General features: G+C 45.6%; 1 protein-coding gene and 1 long non-coding RNA gene across 2 annotated transcripts in view; one reads left to right on the top strand and one right to left on the bottom strand.

Annotated features, from left to right (window-relative positions):
- The window catches only part of LOC138274394 (uncharacterized), an 86,711-nt gene extending 80,419 nt beyond the window's left edge, over nucleotides 1–6,292 (bottom strand). Inside the window, exon 1 of the long non-coding RNA XR_011200379.1 lies at nucleotides 6,187–6,292. This is a non-coding gene — a long non-coding RNA (uncharacterized lncRNA). The remainder of the gene's footprint in view (nucleotides 1–6,186) is intronic.
- SAMD12 (sterile alpha motif domain containing 12) overlaps nucleotides 1–13,820 on the top strand; it is a 1,150,632-nt gene that overhangs the window by 1,080,820 nt on the left and 55,992 nt on the right. The gene's annotated exons all lie outside the window — the stretch shown is intronic.

The following is a 13,820-nucleotide window of genomic DNA, read 5'->3' as shown; positions in this document are numbered from 1 at the left end:
TCTTTTCTTGACATATAATTTGGTCCTCCCTTGCCGCATAATTCCAGTGGCCTTAGCTTTAGTACAGTTGGAACAGTGTTGATTTCCAAAAAGCATGGATTGAGCAAGGGTGGTTCAGCTCGTGGTGGAGGGTAGTTATCATCCACTGTTATGGGTCTTTGGGTGAAGGCTCTCTGGACTCATACAAAAAGTATGCTGCCCTCTGAAAGTATTCACCTCACTGTAGTCCCATTAGATGGTCGCCAGTATGTCTGCGATCTGATCAGACATATCATTAATTCCATGGCCACTGAACATACGTACTTTTGTAATCCTGTGCAACCCCCTCTTGCTGTGAGTTTATCAACAGCAATCAGACGTCATTTTAAACAGATACCCAATACTTCACCATTGATTTCAGTGTGGCACAGTTTGTACCTAGAGTCACAAAGTGTCAAGGAGGTGCGTGTCCATGCAACAGCTCCAAGGCACAAAGGGAGCGATAACATCACAAATTAAGGAGAGAAAATGGTTGTATAGACAGGACCGCTCAGGAGAAATTGCTGCTGAAATACCAGTCCCCTAGCGTTGGTTAGATTACATTAATCATCTTGTGTTCGAGAACTGTCTCAAGGCCCTATGAACCAGCATAGACCATGGTTTTTAATGGACCAGCATAGATCCTGAGATTTGATGGACCATCATAGGCCCTGGTGTTTAATGGACCAGCATCTGTGCTTAATTTGTGCTTGTTGTTTCCGGTGCTGAGCACCAGCACTTATTTTTGAGGACTGGCGCTTATTCTTCTGCCTCAAGCATTTGCTGCGAGCAAAAGACACATTTGGGAAAGACAGAGGAAGAGAAAAATGAAAAAGCGTGACAATGGGAGACAGCAGAAAACCGCAGGAGTGAACTGAAGGGGAAGGGAGTGGCTTTAAATGTATTGAAGAGGACCGAGCTGGCTTCAGGATTCCGCTGCCTCGGTATTCCGCGTTCCTACATTTAACTGCAGCAGCCGTGTGTTTAAGAGGAGGGCTTTGGGCACTGGGAAATTTTTATTTACAAATTAAGCACTGACCTGCATAGACCCTGGAGTTTAATGGACCAGCATAGACCCTGGTGTTTAATGCAAGGATTTCCTATGTGTGCTGCTGGAAAGGCTTTACCCCATTGATGCAGAGATGACGCAAGCATAAGAGGAAACTGTTACATAAGCAACACCACCGTCGAGGGAGGAGTATATTTGTGAAATGGGTTGCTCAGATTTGAGCAGTCTAGCAGAAGGCAAGATAGCCTTCTCAGGCCACTGAAAAAGATGGATGAACAGGAAGCTAGGACTGAAGTAGAAAAGCAGGAGAAAATGATGGTGTTTTATAGAGTGACCATTAAGTGGTGTGACTGCCCCGTTTCGAACTATCCGCAGTTTACTGCTAGCGTAGAACAGGAACATGATGGACATTGTAGAAGGAAAGCCTGGACTTCATAGCCAAATGGTCATTGTCACAAGTCAGTACACCACAGTGAAATGCACCAGTTTAGCCTTGTGCGGAAGAGTGGATATGGTGGTCGTCTTTGCCATTAAGATTCTTGATTGAAAACTGAGGCATCTGCATATATAGCTGCAATACGACGCATTACCTATCCCTCTTTAGTATTTCTCATTGAGTTCGCTATTGTCAACAGCAGTGCAGAACAGTACCTGCAGCAATCTTTCTGCCACGGTTCATTGTCAGACCTATGTAAGCCAGTTTATCTTGGTGTGTTACACTTCACCAGCGAGCACTCTGGTAATTGCAACTAGGATAGTCGTAGTCGATAAAACTATATTGATGAAAATCCAGCTCAGTGAAATGTTAAATTGACAATCTTTAATTTTTGACGAAATAGAAAAAAAATCTTCATAAAAAGCTGTTCAAAAACCCTTATTGAATCTGAGTGGAAAAAAATTAAAAAGACTTGAAAATTCATGGAATTGATAAAATCAAAGAAGGTAAATTAAACAAGCATTTGCAATGCAACGGGTCTCGCGTTTGCTCATGTTAGAGCTGATCGCGTTGTAAACTCCTAACCCAACTTTTCATCTATCGGCAAAAGTGCTTTTATGTAGGTAACCCGAAAAAGTGAAATTAACTGTGTAAAGCGCTCGACTTCTGCTGAGCGAAATCGCGCTAGGAAAATAGAGAAAAAGTAGTCCACGATCTGACAAAAAACAGCGAGCCTCGCATGTTTTCTGTACTTGGTCGCTGCGCTCGAGGAGGGCTAACCACCGGAAAAGGCATGACGTGTACATGCCTTCCACTAATGAAAGCAAGCAGATTTTACTAGGCAAGCCCACGAACCAATGAAACACATTGACATGACGTCGACAGGGCTCCGAGCCCTTTTCTAATAACTAAAGCGTCTCGCTGCGATATGCATGCGCAAGCACATGCAAAGCAGGCTCGACCCTAAAAAAAAAGCTGAAGACAAGTGTGGAGATACAGAAAATAATTTTCAAAGAAATTTGACAGAAAAGCAAAAGAGGAAGACAAGGTAAGGAAACACTTGTGTTGGAGTGAGGTGGGTGGTAGAAGAATACAAACAGAGGCGCTACATAACCAAAAGTAGTGCAACTCAAAGCGTGACTGGACAAGAAGGTGGAGAGGAAGAGGTGGGGGAGAGTATAAGGGAGTGTGCCAAGAAAACTAAAGAGACACTTGAATTAGTTGGAGTGTTCCTACAGAAGTAGAGCCAGGAGGAGGGTGTGAAGTAGGGAGAAGAGGACGGCTTGTGGTGCACACAGGAAGAGGATGAAAACAAATGATGGGACAAAGAACAGGTAAAATAATGGCAATGTAATGTTGAAAAGATCACCAAAATCAGATGTGTCACAAAAAAAACCTTCACTAGTAAGGTGATATTGGTCTCAGAAGACCATCACGATGGGTGCAGTCTGAAGGTGTTCAGTTGGAGGCAAAGCATACTTAAAATGGCGAAAGAAGAGGATTTGATTTGGCAAAATAATGTAGCCAAAATATCGAGGACGAACATTTTGAGAAATTCAGTTTATGTAAATATAGGTTTACTTTACTTAACTTCCAAAATGTGTATCTGGACGAAGCATATATCTTCAAGGTACAAAGATGTGGAATTAAGAATAGTAAATCTATACTTATGTTTATGTACTTACCTCCACGATATTTTGGCTATGATATTCTGATAAATCAATAATCTCCACTTGATATTCCAGACTACAACCCTTAACAAGGGGTCCTGACAAGCAGTCTCAAGTGCATCACCCGCACAAGAGCTGAGGTGCAGCTGCACCAAAGGAAAATACTGACATAGACCATATTGTCCAGTTACCCCAGACCGTGTTCCAGTGACCTGGACACCCAGATGGTGAAGTGCCAAGCTATGCCAAGACATGTGCCCCCACGATAGGGATTCTGATACTTCCAGCAGTTCATCTTCAACTTCAAATAGCCGTCTGTGCTCCCAAATCTACACAGGTCGACTGGGGTGAGACGCTACCAGTTCTGTATGCAGACCATAGTGCCACCAGTATTCTCAAACTGGACGGGGTGGGAGCAGTGACCTCAGGTGGAAGGGCACTGTGTTTAGCAATAATTTAAGATTTAAATGCACCTGATGCAGAGTTCCTTGAGAGTCTAGCTTTCAGGCAGCAATAACAACGTCAAGATAACTCTTGTGATTATTGTTCCTGCTAGAGAGATAGAGATCTGAGTTTTGTCTAGTGGCAGTTTTGACTCCATGTAGCGTAGAGGGTTGATGTGTCTGCTGCAAACCACAGAGCTGTATTTTATGTGGTTAACTGAGTAGATTAGTAAAGCGAGCCTTTATCAGCCCTTTAAAACCAATGTAATGTGTGTGAGAGAGGGGCTATGGAGAGGTGAGGGGCACTTTTTCCAGCTGGTAGTAAGGGAATTTGAAGAAGAGGTCATGGGGGTGCGGGGCACAAAAAAGAATTGTCGCACTGAGCGCCACCAGCGTTAAAACCGGCCCTGAGTATTGTAATGTTGCACTGTCGCTAGCAAGAAAAGGAGTTTTCACTGCGCAACTCCACATGATTTCTTCAGGTTATGCATTGTATTTGTGAGTTATACGTACTGCTACAAAAGCGCTATCTGTAGCATAAGTCCTGGTCTCGTTTTCCATCACAGAGACATTTTTTTCTTGCGTTTTTATGTCACTTTATCCACCAGAGGTGCCATGTGTTTCTATCAGTTTGTCAGTTCGGTGTTATCAGGCTTCAGCAGGCCTGCAGGCGGTGCTGCTCAGACGTCTCATCTTACTATCTCGGTGTAGAGGTGCTGTCAGGGGTGAATGGACGCAGAGATGCCGTTACCAGTGCTGGAGTGCCTTTTTACACGAAATATCTGCCCACAGGACCTTTCCTGCATCTTCTGATGAGCCAAAAGTGAAATTCAAGATTAAAAAAGAAAGGGAGTGAGACAGAGAAAAGGGGTGAAACAAGTGGGAACAGGGAGGCGAATGACTCTACAGAGCGAGGGGTGTGAGCTCAGAGGTAAGATGGGTGAGATAGAGGAGAGTTGAGGGGGAGGCACAGATGTAGTGTGAGATGAAACTCACTCGGTTCCGTTTCTGTTTACAAGTCTCCCTTCTTCTTCATAAGTGCGCTTTCGTCTGTTTTCAAACCTGTCTGCTTTTATTTCATAAAGTTAGCACCTGGGTAGGAGCAGTTTGTCAACATGGATGCGTCCTCAGCCAGTCACAGTCAGCGAACCGGTGCCTGTTCAGTATCAGGAGACCAAATCCTCTTATTCCCAGCATCTCGTATTCGAAGCAGACTACAGCTTTTGTACTGAAATTTATCAACACAGATGCTGACTTATTTTAAAATTTCAAGGGATATCAAGAGAGCCCATAGATGGAACTCTGAGATTCCAAAAGCGTAAGTGATTTTAGGGAAATGTTACAGCTGTATTTAACATTCAGATGAAAATTACCGCACCTAGAATGAGGGGCAGTACTGAAAACCTCACAGCCCATTACATGGCTGATTTAGCAATTTGAATGAATGATTATTGAATAGAACAATCTTGTATGTGAAGTGAGCACAGTGATGGAACAACACAAGCTGGGCACTGCATGTACCGCTGGCAAAGAGATGGACCTGGCATTTTGCCAGTGGGGACATCACTAGTACTGGGAAAGGGCTCATTCCATTAAGTGTAACACACATATATATATATATCTGTGTAGGTAGGTAAAATATAATAAGAGAGTGGTAAAAAGTACCCATGGCAGCTGAGATATTGCCAGTTAGACCATGCGCAAGCAAATACTGTTGGAACTTACTCCTGAGATTAGGACCATAATGCACAGAGAGCAGAAACGCATGAATGCGTTGTTGCCAAGTATTTAGTAGCCAATGGGCACAAAGGTGAGGCTTCAAAAGAGAGTGACAAGGGACCTAGATGCTGTTAATATGTATGAGCAACCTGCAGGTCACAGCTGCAACCCCCAGCAGGACAGTCTGCCTTTCATCCTCCAGAGGTCGACGAGGTGCGTTTCACTGAGCTGAGCATTAGCCCCTCCTGTGACGCACAGCGCCGCCAAGTCGCGAATCTAAGGCAGTAGTACTTGCTATGCTATAGTATTGGTATTGTTATTCATATTGTTGTTATTATTAGTGGTGCTGTTATTGTTTTGTTATAATAATTATAACGTCAGGTTTGTTGTTGCCAGTAATATGATCTTGGTCATTAATTTAAATCCTTACTCGGGCGAGAAAGTGCTCTGTGCGAGTTTGAGTCTGGAACTCGTTTCGGTGCAAGGGTTGTGCTGAGTGCAAAGAAATAGTGGAGGCTCCGGGCACCGAACCCGGCTCAAGGCGTCCGTTAACTGAAGAAAGGCAACCGTCATTCAGCGCCTGCCCGGGGCGCGTGCAAGTATGAGGCGCGAGGCGCGCTCTTTCACTTCTGGAAAGTGTACGTCTTCACCCCACCCCCTCTTTTTGTAAATACGCACATACCGATGACAACCTGCGATGACTCACCGCAGCGAGGCACCCTCGGGAAACGCCACCCTCCGCTCTCAGGTGACCCTGGAAAGATGAGGAGATAGCGCGCGCTGCCCGTCCATTGATCCTGTTGCTACAGCCCCCCTGACATATACGCGGAATACCTTGCACTCCAGACATGTTGCTGCGGAGATCAATGGGAAGACGTTGGACCCGCATACCTGGAATATTTGCGCACAGAGCCCCCGGCATGCGGCCTCACAGGCAAGACTAAACATTTGTCTTTGCCCACACATCTCCCGAGGCAGGGCAGAGCGATGATGGCCGATCCTTTCCGCTGTCTGGATTCCTGGCCCTCAGGTCGCCGCGCGGATGCCATGTCACGAGGCACTCAGATGTCGTGTTATTGAAGTTTAATTTGAAGCTTCACTGTTGAAAAGTTTCTATGCTGCAAACAACCACTAAACACGATAGCCAATATCATACTTTTAGAGCTTCCGATGAGCTTTTATTATACACCGATTTCAGACGTCTGCAGCCCATAATGTGCACATAAAACAGAGCGCGTGTCCCATCTGATGTTACTGAGAAGCAACAGCAGGGTGCAGAGGATTATGGTGTGCATAGTGTCAAGTTAAGTATTTTTGGGGCCCTGAGCAAGGCATATTTGGGTTCTCCTGTTTGGAAAATCTCGGAATAAATTACTCATTAGTAGCTCATTCAATCCCACATCGTGCCAAAACTGTTGAATTATACCTTAAACTGTCAGAAACAGGCACACAAAAAACAGGGACACCTCAAGCTAGACGAACTCATCTCCCTAAATAATACCAAAAGAAAGCTTAAATAAGAATTGACAGTTCTATTTCACTTTACTTTTTATCCTAAATTTACTTTGGTCTATGATGGAAATTTGCCCATTCTACATGGTCACCCAGTTTTTTGTTTGTTTTTTATTTTGCATTTTCACGGAATCCTGTCCTTGGTGTAGAACTCTGTGTACCTTACGCCTGCTAACCAGTGATATATTTTTGTCTTCTTCCTTTGTTAAAACTGGCATACTCCTGATTGACATATTTAGCCTATCTACAAGACCCTCCTATTTGGTACCCAGAGAGTAACCAGGGCCTGGAAGGTAAATATCACCAGTTGACACCAGCACTCATTGTGCCACCCACCGCAGTGACAATGCAGAACCTGGCTGCAGGCCGGCCTGGTGTAGAACCACTCTGCAGGTTTAAGCTGCAAATTCAGCCTGTCAAAAATAGCCACTTTGACAGGCATAACCCTTCCTTTTAAATATGAATAAGTCACCTCCAAGTAGGCATTACTGCCCATAAAGGCAGGGTTCATGGTATTTAAAAGTAGACCAAGTAAAGTTTAATTTTAAACATGTCCTTACAGTGAAATACTCCTGAAAGCTATCTTCACTGTAGCAGGGTTGACTGTTCCAGAGGAAAGTACTGGGAGATAACATTAAAATTAAATAATGTACTTCCACCTAGGAACCAGCTATAAAGTTAATTCTTGGGTGTTTTAAACTATTTATTACAAGCTCAATTCATTGGTAAAGTTGGAGTTGTAATAATTATTTTACTACTGGTACTTGAAGAAATGGACCTGTTAGTCTGGCTAAGGCTTCTATGGACCGTCTGTGCATTCTGTCACCTGGCAGCCGGTTTCCCTCCTGTGGTGAACTGTAAACTGCTTCCAGGACAGGGACAGAGGGCCTTGAGGGTGAAGAGGGTTTTCCTTCCCTTGACAACATTGTCTGTGGCAGCCCCTTAATTAACTTCAAGTAGGCCTCCTGTCAAAAGCATGGGTAGCTCAAACTAGGGCCTGCGCCCCCTATATTGTCTGCTAGGCACCAGTCCCAGTGAGAGAGGGAGCTGCCAAGAAGTGGTTTAGAGTGAGCATAGGGGAAGGATGTCCTTTTCCATAGCCACACCTCTGGTTTGACATGGGGGCTCAGTTGGAGCTGAAATAAGAGACTTCCTCACCTCTGGCGGGTTGATAATGCAACCTCAAAAGTAGACAAGATGTGGTTGCTGCTGAATGTGTCTAGTGACAGCAAATTTCAAAAGGTCAGATTCAGCATATGTCACTGGGGCTGGCCTGGATCCTTGATCAGATTCAATATTAGCTATCTTATCCAAGATCAATGTGAGTCCCCCTCATTTCCTACACTGGTTGTATTACACATTGGAAACAAATGGAAATCTCTCCCTTTGAAAATTAGGACCACATGGCTTTCCAAGATGTAAAAGGGAAGGGAACACCCCATATTTCATGACAGTTTAAGGAAAGCAGTTACTTCATAGTGAATATTATTTTCCCTCTGAAGAAACACAAACTGTAAATCCACAAATTCACATTTTTGTATGATTTACTCATGCAGCTGTTCCAACTGATTTAAGATACAGGCGAGTCGCGTTTTAGAACTAGGAGCACTCCTTGAAAAACAAAACTCTGGCCACGTCCAGGAGTACTCCCGGAATTCTTTGCAAGTTTGTTCTTTAAGAATTCAGATAGATTTTTTTATTAATTCGTTTTTTTGAGTGGGTGATTATCCAAGGGTGTTCTGGTGCTTGACGTACCAACACACTATATGCACCTAGCTTGTACACTCGGAGTAACACATTTGGGCATAGCCTAAGTAAATAAGTGATTTTTACGGGCGAGCGCAAAGCACTCCGTCCCGTGTTGTAATCTCTTTGGGCTTCAAACCATGCCCATGTCACGTCAGTTTTTCCATTGGTTCGTGAGCTTGCCTTTAAAATCTGCTTGCTTTCATTAGTAAAAGGCATGCATAAGTCGTGCCTTTTCAGGTGCTTAGCCCTCCTCGAGCGCAGCGACCAAGTACTGAAAACATACGAGGCTCCACGTTTTCCATCTGGTTTCTGGACTACTTTTTCTCTTTTTTCACAGCGCGATCTCGCTGGGCAGAAGTCGAGCGTTTTGCATGACATCAACCCTGTTACATTATTAATTGCGCTTTTGCCGGTTATGTAGATAATTGCACTTTTGCTAGTTACATGGATAATTGCACTTTTGCCGGTAGGTTTCACTACGAGTGACATTTTATTTCCCTTTGTGTGACTGCTTTGCACTGATGGCGGCCGTCAGCTTGCTTATATGAAACTTTTACTTTTCAGTTTATATGGCAAGAAAAGTCCAGTTAGTTATGTGAAATTGTTTTATTTTCAGTTTCAATTTACGTGGCAAGAAAAGTCCGGTTAGGAGTTTACAATACTAATTGCTCTAACTTAAGCAAACGCAAGACCGGTTGCATTGCAAATGCTTGTTTGAATTAGCACTGGTCAGCAGTGAAAAAGTGCACAGAGTCTTAAAGTCAGCAAAAACAATGTTGAGCACACAGTTAAAATAGGAGGTCAGAAAGCAAAAAGTCAGGGGAAACCACACCAAAAGGTGCCAGGTTTAACACATGTCCCCTCCGGCAGAAAGTGGGGAGAGCTACTCAACCCCTTGGGAGTTCTTTTCACTAAGGTGGAAAAACCATCAGCGTTGGTGTGTTCTGTTTTAGGATAGTGTTCCACCATAAAGTCAATTCCCTGTAAGGAGATGGACCACCTCAACAGTTTAGGATTCTCACCCCTCATCTGCATCAACCATCTGAGCAGCCTATGGTCCGTCTGAACCTGGAAGCTAGCCCCAAACAGGTAGGGTCTTAGCTTCTTTTGCGCCCAGACTTCAACAAAAGCTTCCCTTTATTTTGAGCTCCACCTCTATCCCCTGGGAAATAACATTCTACTTATGAAGGTTACAGGTTGATCCAGGCCTTCTTTGATTAGGTGTGAAAGCACAGCCCCACGCAATGCTCTGAGGCATCAGTTTGCACCACAATTTTTTGAGAGAAGCCGGGGTCTTGCGCACAAGTGCTGTGCACGTGGCATTCTTCACGGTGTCAAAAGTGGTCTGGTACTCCTTTGTCCAGATCACCTGATGTTACTGCTTCTTAGAAGTCAGCTCTCTCAAGGAGGTAATTATGGTGCCATATCCCTTGACAAATCTACTGTAATAGCCAGTGATGTCCAAAAAGGCTCTCAATTATGTCTGGGACTTGGGGTGCTTTCCAAGCTAGCATGATGTCAATCTTGGGTTGCCAGGGTTACACCTTGGCACCCACTACTTGGAGTCCCAGGTAGAGCACCGATCCCTGCCCTATGTGGCATTTAGACTGCCCTTGATAGTGAGGCCTGCACCCTGCGGGACCTCAACATTTCCTGGAGGTGGTAAAATGATCCTCCCAAATGGAGCTGAAGACTGCAGTGTCGTCAAGGTAGGTGGCACTGAAGTTCTGCAACCCAGCCAGGACCTGGTTGGACCTCTGGAAGGTGGAAGGGGAGTTGTTCAACCCAAAAGGCATGACACAGAACTGGTAGTGCCCTTCCAGCATTGAGAATGCTGACCACTCTAGTGTCCCTTCAGCCAAGGCAATCTGCCAACACCCAGACGTTAAATCAAATGTGCTGAGGAACTTGGCAGCTCCAAGCCAATCAATGAGGTCATCAGCTCTGGGGATGGGGGGTGCGTCAGTCTTAGTGACCGCATTGATCCCACTTTAGTCTCCACAGAACCGTAGGTCAGTCTTGTGGACCAGAACCACTGGACAAGATCAAGGACTGTTTGAGGGCTCAATAACGCCAAACGCCAGCACCTTGGCAACCTATACCTTGATGCTAGCCTTCTCTCTGTCAGACAACCTGTAAGTTTTGTGGTCAACTGCCAGACTATCCCCAGTGCCTATGTTATGGGTGCACCAGTGGGTGACCCTTGGGGTGAGTGAGAACAGAGATGCAAACTGCCCCAACAACTGGTGACAGTCTCTCTGCTGATCTAGGGTAAGAGTAGGGGAGAGGCTCGTATCCTCTAATGACCCATCCTGCTCTTTGGAAGTTCATCAGTGACCAAGAGCACAGTCAACCCAGACCTCTCAAAGTGTTGCTTGAGGTGGTTAACATGCAGGACCCTTAGAAGGTTTCTAGGAGTTTGCAAGTCCACCAGGTAGGTGATATCACTGTTGCAGTGGAACTCTGGTCGCACCGTTTCATGCCCTCCTTGCTAGCTTCCAAATTCTCCTGGGAGAGTTTCCAAAAGTGGGCTGTCTGGTTGCAGAAGGCCAGCATGTAGCTAAATACATCCTGGGGTGGCTTCCCGGGAGCTTGCTCCCAGCACTCCTTCGCCAAACTGAGAGGTCCTCTCACAGGGTGCCCATACAGAAGTTCAAAAGGACTGATGCCAACCCCCTTGTGTGGTACCTCCCTGTAGGCAAATAGCAGACATTGTAGGAGGACTTTTATCATGCCTTTCTAGGTATGGTTGAATCTCTCAACCAACTCATTGGTTTGGGGGTGGTAGGGCATTGAGAACTTGTAAGTTACCTCACCGGCCTTCCACATGGCCTTCATTTACAAGCACATGAAGTTGGTACTGCGGTCAGAAACCACCTCCTTGGGGAAACCCACTCACGTAAATATCCCCATGAGTACCCTGGCCCTGGTGGGTGCAGTCACTATCATCAGATGTATAGCCTCATAATACTGGATGGCATGGTCCACAAAGATGAGGACAAACCTTTTTTTCACGGCTGTCTTGGGATCCAGAGGCCCCACAGTGTCAATGCTCACCTGCTCAAAAGGAGTGCTTATGACCGGAACGAGTAGTAGGGGCATTTCCCCCCTGTCTTGACACTCTCCTGGCAAGTGAGACAGGACCCGCAGAACGCATCTGAAGACTTCCTTTTTTGAGGCCAATAAAAATGGGTGATAAGTCTGTCAAATGTTTTGTCCTGCCCCAAATGACCTGCCAATAGCACAACATGAGCCAGACACAGCAGGAAGGCTCTGAAGCGCTGGGGTACCACCAGCACACAGGCGGCCCCAGACTCAGGAACCTTAGGCTTACTATACAGGAGACCATTCTCCCCTATAAATCAGATGCTTTCCAGAGGCATCACCAGCTGTTTGGGCCTCATCCTGTTGCCAAAGGCCCATGAGAGTAGGGTACTCCTTCTGCACTGTGCTGAGCTCCTCCCTGGACGGAGCTCCTCCTTGCTGCCAGTTGGTCAGTTCAGGCAGGGTCCCCAGTTTGGCCTGATCGGAACATGAAGAGTGTCTGTCAGGCTGACCTTTGCTCAGCTTGACAGGCACTCTTCATGAGGGGCAAAAGGTGCGGGGGCATGGCCCCTCCGCTCTAAAGGATGGGCCGCGGCTGGTTAGAAATTAGGTCTCTAGTTGTCAATGGTTTTGCACCCTGTCCAAGTAGGGACCACAATCGTAGTCAGGTTAAAGACGATGCACACTAAAAGTTTACCTGTGCTCACCCTCTGGTAGCTTGGCACAGAGCAGTCAGGCTAAACTAAAGAGGCATTATGTAAAGTATTTGTGCACACACACACAGTAACACAGTGAAAACACCACAAAAGAACTCCATAAATGTTTGGAAAAATAGCCAATATTTGTCAACCGGGACCAAAATGACACAAATCCAACATACACGAGTCAAGTTATGAATTTGTAAATATTAAATTAAAATACAGGGCTATTTGGTCGCTCTGTATCGGGGAAAATTCAAAAGTTCAGTCCAACCGCGATGTAGCGTGGGCTAGCTACAGGAGTCACGTAGACCCGTTGGTAGTACATTGGTTGTGTTGATTGTTCAGGGACGATGCATTGATCCAAAGGAGGGGATGAGTCGTTATTGCCGGCAATGTGTTTTTCCTGATCAGGCAATGTCATTGATGCATCCATGTCCAGAAACGATGTGTACTGGCTCTGATGTGTTGATGCTGCATCAGCCAAGTCGGGGCTGCGTTGTAAGTATGGGTTGTTGCATCGCACAGTCGGCGTGCATAGTCCACGACTTCCCTGAAGGCAGTGGTGAGGTGTAATTTCTGCAGCGAGATGTGCCAGTTCTGATTGCTGAGCCGGGGTCGATGCATCAGTTTCTTAAGTTGCAGCACCACACTCACCTCCAAGGGCCCAGGACTGGATTTGGCACTGCTTGGCAGAGCAGGACTCACAGCAGAGGAGCTTAGGTGCTGGTAGCAAGATGCAGGTCTTTGTTGCCCCTGATGCTTCAGAAACAGGAGGCAAGCTCAGTCAGGCACTTTGAGAAACCCTAGGTTGCAGGATGTAGAGAAGTAGGTCAGTCGCTTGACTCCCAGGCAAGAAACAGCAGGCAAAGCAAACAACAAGTGGCCGTCCCGCCTGGCAGCACAGCAGTCCTTCTTCCTGGCAGAATGTCCTCAGTCCAGAAATGTTGTGAGCATATGGTGTCAGAAGTCCAGTACTTATACCCAAAAAGCCTTTGATGTTGGGGTGATTTCAAAGGAACTCTCTGAAGTGGGCAAGGATCCCTTTCAATTCAGACTACCCGTAGAGGATAAATCAGCCCTTTGCATGAGGGCAGGGCACAACCCTTTCATGTACAAGTGTGAACTACTTCTCCCTCTCACTCCTCAGGAAGACCATCAGTATGCAAATGCATCTCCTGTCACACCCAGCCCCTCCTGTGTTGTGGCTGTCTAGAGAGAATGCACAAGTGTAGCTGTCACCTAAACCCAGATGTGTATTCAGAGGCAGGCGAAGACACAAAATGGTTAAATTTAGAAAGTGCCAACTTTCTAAAAGTGGCATTTTCAGACCTGCAATTTAAAAACCAATTTTACCAAAAGATGTGTTTTTAAATTATGAATCCGGAAACTCCAATCTCCACATTTGTATCTTTTCCCAATTTGAAATTACTCTTAAAAGATGTTTTAAGGTAACCCCATGTTAGCCGATGGGAGAGATAGCCCTTGCAATAGTGAAAAATGAATTTCGGAGTGTTTTAC

This window comes from Pleurodeles waltl, chromosome 2_2 (assembly GCF_031143425.1).
Source record: "Pleurodeles waltl isolate 20211129_DDA chromosome 2_2, aPleWal1.hap1.20221129, whole genome shotgun sequence".
In the NCBI taxonomy this organism is placed as follows: domain Eukaryota; kingdom Metazoa; phylum Chordata; class Amphibia; order Caudata; family Salamandridae; genus Pleurodeles; species Pleurodeles waltl.
The sequence above is the reverse complement of the archived record's forward strand: the minus strand, read 5'-3'. Positions and strand labels throughout refer to the sequence as shown.